Raw genomic sequence first — 11,066 nt, forward strand, 5'->3', positions numbered from 1 at the left:
GGCAGCTCTGCTCTGCCCTTAGGGCCATGGATAGTGCTGTGAGAGGCACACCTGAAGCAGCTTCGGGACGTTAAGGAACCCGCGACAGAGGATGAATTTGTGGCCTTACAGACCGCAGTGCGAGGGGCAGCTCTCATTCATGAGGGAAGCAACAACGCAGAGATATCTGAGGGGGAAGGTGCCCAGAGGCCTTATCTGTACAAGTCAAAGGCACGCACAGCTCCGCGATGATCTGTGAACTCGGTGACACTTGGCAGCGGGAAGCCTCACCAGCTCCTAACCCAGCGCTGGCACGGCGCACCCGCTGAGTGGTCTCTTGACCAAGACCTTCCGACCGCTGTGGCTGCGCATGGGAGCAGCACGTCCTGGAGGACATCACAGCGATCGCACAGCACATATTTTTCAAGGACATGCACTGTGATGACACGTGTCACCCAGTGTCATCTGCGCCTGCAAAAAAAAATAAAAAAATACGGCCTTCAAGTGTAAACACTTGGCAGGAACAACAGCACAGGCTCAAATTTAGACAGGAATAATTTATGCCGCGCAGACCCCAGCTTGCTGGAAGGGGGCACGCACTCTGGAAGGCAGGGAGGAAAATGTGTTGCTAATTTTGCTAGACAACCTCTTCCCTCCTCTCGTTTTCATTCTGCAGTTGCCAGCCTCCCTGGTTTCTCTGAAAATAGAAACATCTGAAGTTTGGCCTTGTGTAACTTGTGCTGGGGGCCTGCGGGGAGGAGGAAGGGATGAGTCCCCTCTGTGTGGTGGGTCGGTCAGCCTCTTGCAGAAGCTCTGCTGGTGATTGCACCTCATCTTGCCACCTGCCTCCAGCATCTCGCCTCCTTCCCATTCCCTTCTCCTGCCCCAGCTTGGGGCCAGTTTGAGGAGTTCCCTGCCATCGTCCCACCATCCCACGACGCTGCTGTTGGTGACCACCACATAGGGGGGACTTCATGCTACATGGGACTGGGCAATGCTGGGGCACCTGCAGCCCGAGGAGAAGCTGGAAGCGACGGGACAGAGGGGTATTTCAGGGCGGTGGAAGCGTCTCAGCTCCGGCCGGGCTCTCCCTGCATTTCAATGAGCCCGTTATTGTTGCTGTTTGTTTGCAGTTAATCTCTCCACGCGGTATTAGCTTGGAGAGGCACGGCTCGGTCATGTTGCCATGCTACTGAGCTCAATGAGCTAGCTGCGAGGCGGGGCCAGGCTGTGCCTCCAAATAGTTCAAGTGCTTTCCAATCCCCGAGCGATGACCCGTGTAATGGCTGGGGTTCTCCTGAGTCCTCCCTCCCACCGGGAATCTCATTACCCCTCCGTGTGGATGAGAAACTTGGTTTGATTTCTGCTTTTCTGAAGGGAATGCGTAGAGGGAACCTGCAGGAGGGCCCATGGGGCTTTTTCGCAGGGAGGGCTTATTACCATCTTTATTTGGGGAAAATGCAGGGAACCCTCAGAGGTGTGGAGCCCTCAGTGGTGAAGCTATTTTGTCAGCACAGCCTTCCCTGGGGTGACCCTATGCAGTTGTGCATCACAGAGGAGCTCCAGCCCATGAGACACACAGCAGCTCTGTCTGCCCCATCCCAGTGTCCAGGGACACCCACAGGACAGCTCTCTGGAAGGGGCGGCCTGTCCCGTAGGTGATCTGGAGGCTGCTGTTTTTCGGAAGGGGTTGCAGGGCAGCCATGAGGTCATCAGGCTAAATTCTGTCCAAGCCACGTCCTATGTAATTTTCTAGTCCTTGTTGCCCTGCCAGCTTGAGAGTTGTCTGGTCTTCTGAAATCCTCAATTACAAAGCAATGGGAAATGTAACAGAGCATAGAAAATGCCAGCGAGCAGGACATAGGGATGAAAAAAAGTGAAGAAATGTTTCCTGGCAGAACCAGTACTCCGGAGATATGGGAAATTTCTCAATTCCTCTCTCTTTTTCTTGTTTGACAGACTGTTCCAAACCTCATTTTCGGTCTCTAGCTGAGAAGCCTGCGAAGGCCTTGGGAATGTCATCTCTTTGTGAGTATTGCTTCTCTTGTTTGTTTTCTCATGGCTTTGTGACTAGTGCAGGGGAACAGGGGACGAATATTAAGGCCCAGCCCCAATTGCATTCCCACCGCTCAGCTGAGGCCGACCTCAGCTTTGCAAGAATTACCCAGGATCTCTACAGCCGCGGGAATGCTTGTGCGCCGGGATGGAGACCCGCAAAGCATTTAGATGTGCTAGGGCTGAAATGGCCAACAGGCTTCCACTTATAAACCAAAGTGACAGTCGAAATTTCTAATTAGACAGACGTGACAATGCCCGAAGCGTGTGACAAGCCCATCCCAGCTCTGCTCCGGGACTGCGCACCGCTGGAAAAACATAGTTTGGCCATCTGGCGCCTGGGAGATTAAGAAGTTGAAATTGGATTTTAATAATACATGGTACCGGCTGACACCGCGACTCGAAGGAAACCCTCTCTGCTTGCAGCCCCTGCTGAATCCCAAAGTGTGGAGGAAATCTGCTATTTCTTTTCAAGGAGGTGTCGAGCGCTTCGCTGTAAGAAAAAAGGAAAAGAAAGAAAAAAACCCACCACCAACAATAAAAGCAAATGACTTGGGCTTGTCATTTCTGTTTTACAAAGGAAGTGGCAATTAGGTGACAGGTGTGTAAATTTCCCGGGAATACTGCTGAACACAAAATGCACTCTGATTCGAGTCTGTTCTTGGAAATCTTTTACCAATCCTTCTCCTACAAGGAAACTGTCAGACTAAACCCATTATTTCCTCCTGAGATTTGAAAAGTTGTGCTTTTTTATTTTTTTCCCCTCATTTGTTTCCCCAGAGAAACTGAAAGGTTTTAAGATTGAAAACATAATGATGGCTCTTGAAAGAAACCGACTTTTAAAATTAGAGACTTACAAAGAGACAGGAGAGATGAATGATCGTAGCTAGCAAGGTTTGCCACTCCCTCCAGGCTTTGTGGTATTCCAGCCCCAAGCGGCTGTAAATCATTCCCATGGCTGACCCGTGCAGAGCTTTGTCTGCGGGCCCCAGCGCGGTGCGCATGGCTTGCATGGCTCTGGAGTCACCGTGGGTAAAGGCTTTAAGTCCTGAACAACCAGGGTAAATTATTAATCAGGTGTGCTGTTTAACTAACTACCATATGATCTTCACCTCCCAAACCGGAGCCGGTTTGGGGGTGTTTCTGAGGATGAAAAAACATCTGGATGCAGTCATGAGAGTTTCTCCACGGCTTTTATCGAGCATTAATTCAAGGGTAAACATATTGCTCTGCCCATCTCTGTGCTCTGTACCTGTTGCAGCTTGAATTGCAGAGACCACAGGTGTGCATGTGGGTTGAGGAGGTCTCACCACAGCTCCCAGCAGGGGCAGGAGCCGTGGCCAGCCACCACCACCTTCTGCGAGCTGAGATCCCCTAGCAGTGTTTGGGACAGGACAGACCTGGTCTGAAGTCTGAGCAATCAAATTTCTTTGCCTTATAGGACAGATGGAGGCCCGCGAGCTGTGGAATAAGGACAGGGTTGTTAGACCGCAGAGGGAGCTGCAGATGGCCATCTCCAGTGCAGATGTACGGCTCATCCCATCTTCACTGGTTGGACCTTGCCACCAAACATATGAGAGGCAATGTGACAGTCAATAGCTTCCTGGGAACATGGAGCAGAGAAGGATGGAGGACATCCACAACATGCCTTGCTCATGGCTTGCTTTTTTATTTTTATTTTTTTTTTCAGGGGAGGAGAAATATTTTCCTTCTTTCAGATTTTTTTTTTTTTTTTTTTTTTTCCCCTTGAGCTCTTAACCTCAGCAATGATTGATATATGCATATTTTAAGTGCATCAGTCAGCTTTTCAATCAGCTGTGCATGAAGCCTGAGATGACAGCTCTCTCTGCTATGGCTGGTATGTGTAATCGGAGTCAGCTTTGGCTTTCCTTTTTATCTGACAATGAAGAGGTGAAATAATTCACTACATATTCAACTTTACGAGGGCTCAAAGGCTACATCACCACAGCTGCAGGGTGCACTGGCTGCACAGTGTCCTCACAGACGTTTATGAAAAGGGGTAAAAGGGGGCATTAGATTTAGGAATGATCAAATTGGTAAGGACAGTATCATCATGCCTTTTCGAAAGAATCAATAGTGTATTATGTACACAGGAGTGTCTTGTGTAAAGCATGTAATGGCCTTAGACTACAGCAGGGGAAATAAAGGTTAGGTGTTAGGAAAAGCTGTCTGCAGGGAAGGATAATGAAGTATTGGAACAGGCTGCCTTGGAAATGTGCAGGATCTTCATTGCCACAGATTTTTAAGAGCGTTTGAGAAGGGCATTCACCAGAAGTGTCCTTCCACGGACAAAACGACATTTTCCATAATTCCTTAAATTATTGCAGAAAACATAGACACTTCAATTTGCCAAGGCAAGATGGCAAGGTGATAGTTGGGTATAGACAGCACCTTTTGTAAGGCAGACTGATTTACCTTTGAAAAAGTACAAAAAATTCAGGGTCAGAGTTCCTTCTTTGGGTGCGAAGTGGAGGCAGCTTACTTCTGAGCTGGGAGACCTCACAGTTACCTTCCAAAGATAGACTGATGAACGTGAGTTTGCAGCTTTCCCAGGCGGCAAGACAGACAGATTTATTGTTGATAGCATTTTACGGTACATTACAGCCCTCCTCAACTTTATATTCCAAGGGACATAAAGGAATTATCTGCTTCCCAGAACATCAGCTGTTGGCTTCCTCCTGCTGAAATCTGTTCTTCTCCACCAGTACCAGCTACGTTATCTATCAGGGGTGGTCTCTCTGTTGTGGTATCCAGCACAGGCAGATCTGAAGTTAGGGAAGAACCACCTCCACTGCATTTTTACATTAAATATCCTGGTCCCCTCAAGCCAGGAGTCCAGCTTTATGCCCTGATCTCTCCAAAACTGCCTGCATTGCAGGGCATCCACCTGCTCTACAGGGAGAGGGCTTCTGGTTGCGGTGGTTTCACCCTGACAGCCACATCCACCTGCTCCACCAGGGGCTCCTCCACCCACGGGGGGGCTGCAGCATGGAGATCTGCTCCATGTGGGACCCATGGGCCGCAGGGGGACAGCCTGCTCCACCAGGGGCCTCTCCACAGGCCACAGGGGAACTGCTGCTGCCTGCCTGGAGCACCTCCTGCCCTCCTGCTGCACTGCCCTTGGGGTCTGTCTGCAGGGCTGGGTCTCTCTCAGCTCTCACCCACAGCTTTCTCAGGCAACCTTCTCCAATTCTTCCTCATCTTCAGTTTTAGAAAGCCTAACATGCCCTAATGTCTACCTCCTCACTTCTACCATTAGGTAATACTGTTTTAGACCTGTCTGCCCTCCTCTGACCTTTCCCTGCTTGGCTTGCCTGTCATACAGATCCTATTTGTAGTACCATTACCCAAAACAGGTGGTTCAGTTCCACTGAGGGCTTTCAGAGATCGTGCAGCAGAGCGAAGCAGAATTATCTCATGTTTTCACAATGGGACACTTGTGTTTATATATCCAGTATGAGACTTACATTATTTATTTATTTTTTTATTTATTTTCACAGTGACAAAGTACCACTGAATAATGCTCAGCCCATAGCCCACTTCCCCAGCACTGCTCCTGACCTGGTAATTGCCCGGTTTGATTTTGTGAAGTTTGCTTCTGCTGTGCAATGCAGAACTTTGCATTTAACTAGTCACAAATGAGTCATGTTGGTTTTCAGGGGATTTCCTCAGCATGTATATTTTTAATTCTTAATCTATGCACTAATTTGCACACAGTCTCTTTCAGCTTCACGTCACCAGCATGCGTCCCTTTTTGTTCCATTGCAAATTTTTATTGAAAACGTGGATTGGGACGGACTACACAGACCACTGCCTGTATGCCCTTTCAGTATGACTGTGCGGTGAGACCATGGCCATGAGAACTCTCCAATGGTAATTTTTCTAGCCTCTCTTGTAACCACATTTTACAATTTAATCTAGACTGTGCTTTCCTCGGTTTGAAAAATCAAGATGTGTGACACTTACCAATTCTCCCATTATCCTGTAACAAATTTAGATCGGTCTGACATAACTCAATGCAATTAGATTGGTTTGGTGCATGCTGGCTGTTATTAATCACCTTATTTTCTTTCAAGCGCTTACAAAATTGTTTGTGATTTGTTCCAGGCGTGTTCATGGACGTGAAGCAGAGTTACATGAGCTACCTGACCTGAGTTAATTCTGGAATCCCCAGGTCGATGGAACCAGTGCAGGTTTTGCCAAAAGTACCATGGGAAAAGATATGCTTTAGCTGCTGCATATTTTGAATTTTCTATGTGCCATAAAATAATGTGATCCCTGACATTTAATTAAAGCAATTATCTTTCCCATCCATGCAGAAATATGCCATAAATGTTTTGCAGGTGAAATAGGGCTGGACGCTGTTTAATATGAAACACTCGAGCGGTTCTGGTGGCAAAGCTGCAGTCGTCTCCGTGTTTACTTAGACAAAACTAACCCTGACTTGCTCTCTGTGGGGCTCCTTGAGATCACATGGAGAGGAGATCTCCAGGCATCTTGCAAAACAGGGGAGTGTTGGGTGCTGTGGGGGCTAGGCAGAACATGAAGCTTTTGGTTAGGGTTGATCAGGGTTTGGGTGTCTGGTGCCATGGTTCAGGCTCAGATCTTTGCTTGCTTACCTTGCACGCAGTTGCTGTGTATTTCCAAGGCACTGCAGTCATCCATAAAGAAGGAGAAATAATTATATGTCTGGATAAATATTGTAAACAGGGGGGCCCACACATGTTTTTGGGTGTGTGGGCAAGGAAGAACCTGCTGGGTGTATCCTACATATCTGTGATGCATTGAGGGGGGCTGCAAAAAATAGTCCTGCCCTTTGTGCCACTTTCACCATTACCCTTTTTGCTGATATCAGCGTGGGTCCCGAGTCTGTGAGCATGGTAGGAAATATTCAGGGTAAGTAAATCCCTCCTCAGCTTCAATTCTCCTCCAATTTGCACATTGCTCCTCATACTGCACTTGCAAACAACCGGTGTGCTTTAGTTTTCCACTCCTGATGTATTCCCACTCAAAGTCTAGGAGCTCTGACTTTATTTATTTATTTTTTTAAAAAAATCCTACTACATGGTGTGTTTATTCCTGTGTATTTTTCTCTGAAGATCGCTGTAACGATGACATGAAAGGCTCTGTGCAGCTCCAGCCATGACAGGTGCAATCAGCTGCTGCCGAAGTTATGCGAGGCAGCTAAAAATAAGTAAAACTGCCAAGTTCTGGGGCGAATCCAGTTTCTTGTTATCTACTATGGCCACAAAGGAGGATGGGGCTGGGGGGACTGGTGGCAGGGCTCTTCCCCTTGACATTCATGGGCTGGGCTGGTGTTTCCCAAGGCAGCTCTGCTTCCTGCTGTACCAAATGCCAGGTTTTGACAACAACCTCTCAGTGTGCTTGCCTCTGCACAAGCCTTCTGGTTTTAACCTCGAGGACGTGCACGGATCACACCTTAACTATGAAAACAGCCCTGTTCCCACATAAGAGGCTCCAGAATACGAGCACGTAGGAGCTCTCCTTCCTTTCAAGCTGCTCTGGTTTTGATCAAAAAATAAATAAATAAATTTAAAAGAAAGGCTAGAGGGGAGTGTTGAATTTCCAAGCACCCTTTCTGCAGAGGCTTTCCTAGAAGCAGAGGTGCTGCGTGCAGTGGTCCCTTCTCCTCCAGCTCCAGAGAGGAGGCACATGGCCCATGAAAAGGGCACACGGCGTTGGCTTAACCTGGCCTTTCACTGGGTAATTTCCCTGACTCTTCTCACATCCTCAGGGAACGTCTGCTTTTCATAACCACATTACAGGGTTTTCTGACTCTACTTTTCTTTTTTTTTTTTTTTTTTTTTTTTTTTACCCATGTCAAATATTTCAGATCAGGCTTATGCAAAAGACTAAGTAATGTGGTCATATTTCGCCAAAAATGATTATTCTTAAGGGGTAATTCAACTAATGAAAGTTTAATTGTATTTCAGAGAACTGTAGGCCATTGTAGCATGTTATTTTTGTACCTCGCAGCTTGTGCTATTAAAAGATTGCAGCTGATAGTGAATGATATGGGAGGATGCCAACTGGATTCAGAGTATTTAATCAGGTTACATGGGCTCTGAAATCCCTTCATTGGTTAGTTATAAAGTTTCCTATTAATTTTAGAGCATTTCTGCTCACTTTTGAGGACTCTAATAGGATTAGCTTGAGAGCTCAGAAATTATTTGGGGAGGAAAAGGTATTTGATGCTACTGTCCTCAGCCTGTTTTGCTCTAGCCTTTTTTTTAATAAAGTTTCAACTTGCATAACGTTGGGATGGGTGATGAATATGTTTTGAAAACATGTGAGAGCACATCTTTTTAAATGCTACTGTCCTCCTGTCTGAAACCACCTGTCTTTACAGAAGTGAAAGGCTCGACTCCATTTTCATTTTCAGCCTGTTGTGTGGCTTTTACATTTCGAAGATGCTTTGCCTGCTTGTGTTTTTCAATAAAAAGCCTGCAGGGGCAAAAGGCTTAAAAATATGAGTTAAAAATTGTCTCCTTCCACCCATCGATACCCTTAAAAATCAAGCAGAAGATACCACCTGGGTGGAAGAAAACAGCTTCTGATAGTGGGTATCACAAGCAGAAAAAGGAATAAATGACCAGTGCTTAAGGGAAGCTCAACTGAGCCCACGTTATGGGAAAAAAATGCCTATCAGAAAGGACATCAGATAACGGAGTACTTTGCCTAGCGAGGTAATTATGATCCAAACAGCCAATGTATTCAAGGCAAGATTAGATAAACTCTCTGGAAGCCTAATGAAAACAAGAAAGTCAATGACATTTTGGAGATGGGACAGATGGATACACCAAATAAGGGTGTTTGGGACCCTATTCCCAGGCGTCTGGGCTTTATTTCATGGTGAGTCCTGCCTCTGAGCCTGGTTGCTTGCTTCTGATCGGCTTTGGGTGTATCTGGTGCCTGTGCTGGTGCCAGCCCCAGCTGGTGCCTGCAAACATGATTTTTTTTTCTTTCTCTTTACATAGAAAAGGGAACTTCTGCTGTGTTTAAAGAGCAGAGGTGGGAAGAAAACCCCACTGACGGCATACGCCTTATGACAGCACTAGCATATTCATTGTGGAAGTGCTGGGCAGCTAATAATGTCAGTGCAGGAAAAATCCCAGACCTTGTTTTGTGTGAGTGAGTGTGTGTGTGTGAAAAGCCCTCAGAAGGGGCTGCTGAAACAGTCTGGGCAGTATACACATGTACATATTTAATAAAAAGTTGAGGTGGGGAGAAAGGAAGAAGATAGATTAGCGCCAGCTGGAAGTGAATTAAATTTGGCATTTCAAAATAACACAAATATTCCTTTCCCATTCATTTGATCTGTCACGTAACATCAGCGCCGCTGCCACCTCATCACTCAGAGTCAGCACGCTGGAAAGGAAACCCCAGCAGCGACCGAATTGCTGCTCAGCCTCCCCCAGAAGAGGATGCTAGGGTGGGACGGCGCAGCAGACACAGCAGTGCCGGGAAGGATGCTCCAAGCAGCAAGTACCCAAGCACGAGTACTCTCTGGATCCAGGGCAGAAGATGGATGGGGGGGTTCCCAGAATAGCCCCACTGTGTTTTGCAATTTGCAGGAGCAGACATCACAACGGGAGGGATAGCTTCGGCTGGGATAAAAGGGAGGTGATGGCAATGGTGTGGGCTTTCCTATGTAAAATCTTGCATGATTTGAGTCAGCTGTCATTCAATCTAACCTCTGTTCAGGGGTAAGTGTTTTAAGTTTGAGCTTTCCATGCACACAAGGTGAGAGAAATCTTTGCAGTATGCATGGCACAGCTCTGTTGGATGGTCCCAGTGTGCAACAGGAGGAATGAACTTCTTCAGCCTTTTACAGCCTGACCCTCACAGCACACAGATCTCCACACCAAGGCCAGTGCTGTCCTCTCAGCTGCTCAGACATCCCCCTCTGCCATGTCTGTCACTGCTTTCCCAAAAACAAGCCACACCAAAGTCAGCGCATCACTTTAAGAAACTGCAGGGACTTAGCAAGGGAATGCTCCAGATCTACTTGGCCAAGCCACAGAGGGACACAGGAGGAAGAGGGACCAAAAAAGAATTGGGAAAAGTGAAGAGATGTCAAGAGATGTCAAGAGAAAGCTGCTGTAACTCAAGCTGAGTTGGAGTTTGCAAAGAAAAAAATCAGCAAGTCCATTCAGTGGTGTAACTAGAAAGGTGAGGAGGTGAGTAAGAAGTCAGTGAGGGAAGAGACAGATACTAGAAACATTCAGGTAGGACATCAAGCCAAAAAAAAACAAAAAAAAAAACAACACCATAATTCAGTTTTCTTTAAAATGTTAAATATTCTGGTAAAACTATGGAAACTGTTAGGAATTAGGGCATGAAAAATCCAGGGGCCATGCCACAGGTGAAAACAAAGCAGTGTGGTCAATGCACCTTACCATGCAGGCAAGATCATCTCCATCCCAGGACCTCTAAAGATTTACCCACCAGGCTACGTGAAACCATGAAACCAACAGTAGATCTAACAAAACTGCACTTCAACAGGCGATTTTCATACAGAGAAACCAGGGAAATTGTCAAAGAAGCTAATGAAGATGGACATTAGTTTGAGGATGATGGGATGGGCAAGGAGTTGGCTCACGGTGAGAAACCCAGCTTTGGTCCCTTAGGAGAGCATCACGCCAGAGGGAACCAGCTGGCGGAATTCCTTGACGACTGATTTTGGGTTTGCTTTTGTTAAATGCACACATGACTATTGGCACAAACAAATGGGAGTGTGCTGATGAAGTGTGCTTTAATGCATTGTCACCGCAGAGTATTTTTTTGGGAAGAACTGGATGAGTTTAAGGGGTGGGGTAGGACGTGTGAGATGAAATAGGATAGCACAGGACTGCAGAGTGGTGCAGAAAGGAAATTCTGCGCTGTGCTCTGGGAAATCAGTCCACTGAAAGTCACCCAGGCTGAAGAGGTCTAAGCACCGGACTTGACTGTGGATGGCTGTGGACCCTGAATGTGAGGAGCCTATGAAA

The 11,066-nt window shown here is 46.9% G+C and overlaps 1 long non-coding RNA gene across 3 annotated transcripts; it reads left to right on the forward strand.

Moving 5' to 3' along the window:
- Positions 1-1,323: 1,323 nt before the first annotated feature.
- On the forward strand, positions 1,324-8,565 carry LOC137853014 (uncharacterized). 3 transcript variants are annotated; one of them, XR_011094170.1, is made up of 5 exons: positions 1,324-1,456; positions 1,939-2,007; positions 2,277-2,635; positions 5,783-5,928; positions 6,163-7,865. It is a non-coding gene; the product is annotated as an uncharacterized lncRNA (long non-coding RNA). The 3 variants fall into 3 exon arrangements; XR_011094162.1 differs by having other exon boundaries at positions 1,340-2,007; XR_011094165.1 differs by lacking the exon at positions 2,277-2,635 and having other exon boundaries at positions 1,340-2,007; positions 6,163-8,565.
- The last annotated feature ends 2,501 nt before the right edge of the window (positions 8,566-11,066 follow it).

This window comes from Anas acuta, chromosome 1, assembly GCF_963932015.1.
Source record: "Anas acuta chromosome 1, bAnaAcu1.1, whole genome shotgun sequence".
NCBI lineage: Eukaryota > Metazoa > Chordata > Aves > Anseriformes > Anatidae > Anas > Anas acuta.